Source organism: Rhagoletis pomonella, unplaced genomic scaffold (assembly GCF_013731165.1).
Source record: "Rhagoletis pomonella isolate Grant_MI unplaced genomic scaffold, Rhpom_1.0 Rhpom_scaffold_00009, whole genome shotgun sequence".
In the NCBI taxonomy this organism is placed as follows: domain Eukaryota; kingdom Metazoa; phylum Arthropoda; class Insecta; order Diptera; family Tephritidae; genus Rhagoletis; species Rhagoletis pomonella.
This window is the reverse complement of record NW_023458563.1, coordinates 32,070,339-32,075,190: the sequence shown is the minus strand read 5'-3', so window position 1 is coordinate 32,075,190 and position 4,852 is coordinate 32,070,339. Positions and strand designations below refer to the sequence as shown.

The 4,852-nt window shown below is 32.4% G+C and overlaps 1 protein-coding gene across 10 annotated transcripts in view; it reads right to left on the bottom strand.

The window, feature by feature from the left end:
- LOC118745727 (zinc finger protein 2) overlaps window positions 1-4,852 on the bottom strand; it is a 611,899-nt gene that overhangs the window by 578,033 nt on the left and 29,014 nt on the right. The gene's annotated exons all lie outside the window — the stretch shown is intronic.

Below are 4,852 nucleotides of genomic sequence, written 5' to 3'. Positions count from 1 at the left end.
AATAGTCCCGAAAATACCAAAAATCCTGAAATAGTTCCGAAAGTCCCTGAATTAGTCCCAAAAATCCCGAAAAAGTCCCAAAGGCCCAAAAATTCCGAAATTCTTCCCGAATGCTCCAAAAATACAAAATAAGTCCCAAAAATATGGAAATAGTCTCGAAAGTCCCGAAAATCCCGAATTTACTCCTGATAATCTCGGAATAGATCCGAAAGTTCCAAAAATCCTAAATTACTCCCAAAAATCTTGAAATAGCTCCGAAAGTCCCAAAAATACCTAAATTACTCCCGATAATCCCGAAATAGCCCCGGGAGTCCCAAAAATCCGAAATTAGGCCCAAAGATCCCTAAATAACCCCGAGCACAACTAAACTACCTACTAAATACTTTCGTTTTTTTTTTTTTTTTATATCTAATAGCTCTCAAATACCTGAATATTTTTTACTTGGGTATTTAGCAGCTCCTAAATACCTAAGTATTGTTTACTTGTGTATTTAGCAGCTCCTAAATACCTCAGTAAATAGTACTTTGGTATTTACAACCACATAAAATACCTAAATACTTTTGTAGTTAGTATTTAATACTTAGTAAATACAATTTTGCCCATCACTGAATGAAAGGTTGCCGGACATTGGAAAATGTTGCAAATTTTAAAAGTATATTGTCTCTAGTTTCTAAAAATTCAAAAATTAAAATCATACATACAGGGCTTTTCGAGAAAAGTGCATTTTAAAATTTTTATTTTAATTTCTTGCAATTTTAAAATTTTCATTTTTACATTTTCATTTTCATTTACATTGGCTGAATTTCTTTATTTATTCTGAACGTTTGGAATAAACTTTTTTGTCTACTTATTCTTTAGAACGCCCCTGATGATATGTTAACGTATATTTCAAACGCATTCTGTTTATTCCGGCTGTGAAATGCGATTATCCAGAATGTATAAAGAAACGCAGCCATTATATTATATATACCAACGGTGGGCAAACGTGGTTGCTTTTGGATATAATTCATTGACGTATACTTGAAGCCTCACAAAATTGTTTTGGATTTGCATCAATTTGCTGCATAACTTATGAATTATAGGTGTTTAAATTTAAAAAAAATAATGAAAACAAGTGAATTTTTTATGTAATTCTTATGAGGGGCAAAATTAATTATGTCATAACTTTTGAAGCACACCATATTCTGACTTGAAATTTAATGGGCATTTAGCACTCTTGTGTATACTTCATATGTAGTAGGTAAGAAAAGTGCGCATTACAAAATTACGAAATGGCAAGTAAGTCAAAGTCTGTAACTCCACATTTCACAATTTTCAAAATTTTCGGTTTATCGCGTATAGTTTTTGAAGCATTTAATTTTAAGAACTTCTTAAGTATGCGTTGTATTCTACAAACAATTACGAATAATTTGATACCTTAGCAAGAGGTGTGATTTCAGAATAAACCAACTTTTAAAGATAAAATATTCTGCGATCTTGAGCGTAATTTTTATTCTAAAAATATCTTCATTGAAGGCACATTTGGAAAATACGTCGAAACGATCTAAATATTTTTATACCTGTAAAATGCTTAAAAAATGTTCTCTAGAAGTGTGTAGTCATCAAATCAAAATTTTTTCGACTGTTCAATGGGTCCACAGTTTTGGCCGATTGTCTCCACTTTTGGAGATATCGGTACTTGAAACTTTGCTTCAATTTTAACTATTTTATAAAACAAACTCTCTCAGTTTTGAAGATATTTTACTAAAATTACTAAAATTTTGCTTGTATTTTAATACTTCCTTCACTATCTCATAAAATCGGTTCACTCTAAAATCTAGCTCCCATACAACTGATTGTCCAGAGACGTTGTTTTGTGTTATAACTCCTCCAATTAAGCAGGTAAAAATTTAGTATAGGTTCACTTTAACATATAGCACGCATACAATTTATTAATCAGATATGAAGTTAGAGATATAGCGTAAAAACACATATCTGAGTAATCAGTTGTATTGGAGCCATACGTCAAAGTGCACCCCTTTCGATAATTTTAAGGAATAATTAAAAAACCGTTATGTGGAAAATTTTAGTAAAATAACTTCAAAACTGCGGGAGTTATTTATAAAATAGTTAAAATTTAATCAAATACCGTTATCCCCCTGATAAACAAAAAATTTTCAGGTAAAAGTGTCACCGTTTTTGAAATATTTACATTTTTTCGAATTTTAAAAAAATCGTGCCTTTTCATGTGTTTTCTTTAACTGCAACTACAAACCGGGCAATACTTAGTAAAATTTTTATGTAAAATACTTCCAGATAGTTGCCTCTCCATACTCAAATGCAATGTAGTTAAAATATATTAAGGAACCATCATAAATTAGGACTATTTCGGGATTTTTAACTTTTTGATATTTTCTTCCCCAACTTTGACTATCTCGGGTGAAAAAAATGTACTGAGCTATAACTTTACATTACATAAAAAAATTGCTTATTTAATAAAGATTTCAGAAAGGTGCCACACTTACTGTTTTGAATAGAAAAAAAAAAGTTATAGCCGCTTTTGTGCGTAAAGGACTGAGACACGCTAGAATGTATTTAATAGATTTGAATTGAATTTGCTCTTGTTACCGTCAAATGACATGCTAAATAGTACATAATTACTTGCGTCTGACATTATTTTATGTTACTTACCATTTTCGCCATTTTCACTGAAAGTATTCTTTTGATAATGAGTGACAACAGTGCAAAATTTTATGTTCCTAGCTGCTTAAATGGAGGAGTTATAACGGAAAATCTTATATCTGAACAATCAGTTGCATGGGAGCTATAGGTTATAGTCACCCGATCTTTGCAATTTTAACTCTATGTTTTCTGTTGATAATGGGTGGAAATATTGCAAAATTTAATGTTCCTAGCTGCATAAATGGAGAAGTTATAACGAAAAATCTCATATCTGAACAATCAGAAGTATGGGAGCTATATGTTATAGTGGTCCGATTCTTCCGGTTCCGATAAATGATTAATACATTATAAAACTACATCCACCTACCAAATTTCATCCGGATATCTCGAAAACTGAGAGACTAGATTGCATACAAACAGACGGACAGACGACCATGGCTAAATCGACTCAGCTCGACGTTCTGATCATTTAAGTCTATCTCTTCTTATTCTGCTACTTACAAACATCGGACCAAAGTTCATGCTCATGAAAGGTATAAAAAGTACATTTACATTTTTATTTTGATTTTTTTTTTAAATTTTTAAATTCCTGTTACATTATTTATTTTCACAAATTTTGTAACGTATTTTACTAACATTCAGACGTATAATCCATTTGGTTTTGTTTGGTTTCCTATTCTCTAACTACTTTTATACGTTAATAACTTTTCGCTTTTTAGTGGGTCACACTAGAAATGAATATAAAGCAGAGACTGAAAATAAAAGTAAAATTATGCTATAACCTTTTTCAAAGGTACCATTAGACTCATCTCATATTGTAGATTGTGATTCCTCCATGACTTTTAAAAATCTGACTTTTATCATTTTGGGTAAATATGTAATACCGATTATATCTGCTTTTTAATTTTTTAAGGCAAAAATAAAAGTTAAAATTTGCCTTTTATTTTTTTTTGAGCAGAAAATAATCGGTAATTGTTGCCTTTTATTTTTTCAGGCAAAAATTAAAGTCAAAGTTACAAATCAAGTATTTCAGAGCTACCCTGCAGTGAAAACCCAAACCAGTTAGAAAAAATACTAGTTCATAAACTAGTATGTGCCTACCAGTTCGACATTTTCGAAGAACTTAAGCGTTCAGCGACATCTGCCTTTGAACTGCCAAAGCCTAAAATAAAACGCAATTAATTGCTTTTCTTACAAATGTGGGCTGTGGCGTCAGGTGAAGACTACTGGTTCTGGTTCTGGGATCGCAGGTTCGAGGCCGCTTGGAGGCGGTTAAGATTTTTAAAGTTAGATCAAAGTAAATCTAAGAATAACAAAAAAAACCCCTAAATAAAAAATATAAATAAAAGAAATATTATAAAAAAAAAAATTTAAAAAAAACTTTTCCCTGCACCAGGGCTTGAACCTGGTAGAGCTTGAACCTGGCCATTGCGACTGTTGGAGCGCCGCGAGCAAAAAGGCACACTAATGCTTTTCATAGGGGATGAATTGGCAGACTATCTCATCAACTGGTATGATGCTACCAGTATTTCTGCTAGTAGATGCTGATGCATAGCCTGACAATTGACATCTCGTAGGACATCGCAATGTTAAAAATACCAGTCGCTAACATTGAAAAAGGATAGAATGAAAACTAGTTGGGCTGAACCGCAAACTGGCAGAATTCTAGTTCACAACTTGTAGCTTTCCCTGCGGGTATGTATACTCGAATTTAATAGTTTTAAAGCTCCTATCTGGATTCCAATAACTCCCTAATACACAAATATCAGGGTTAGATCAAATCTAAATATCGTCGTTTAAAGTACAAACCCGCGTATCAACCAAATGCAAAACCGCGTATGTGAGGTTGCCTAAATTATTTTCTAGAGAGTAAAAACATTCATGTTTAAAAATTGTTCTCCTTTTATAAAGCAATCGCATTTCTGGCTAGTATATTTCAGGACGAATGGATAAGGCTTGAGTGAAGAGCTTCGGTGAGCAAATCCAATTTTTGGCAGCCAATCTCAGTTACGCGGTTTTGCAGAATCACGCGGTTTTGTACTTTAAACGACGATATGTATGTACTATGTATAAATACAATACATGAAGGCATCTTTTGTTACCGGCATCAGATCTGCACAGATCATTTGATTTTCAAAACTGAGGTTCAAAATTAAAGGGATTGGCCTCTAAATGTACAGCAAGGTATGAC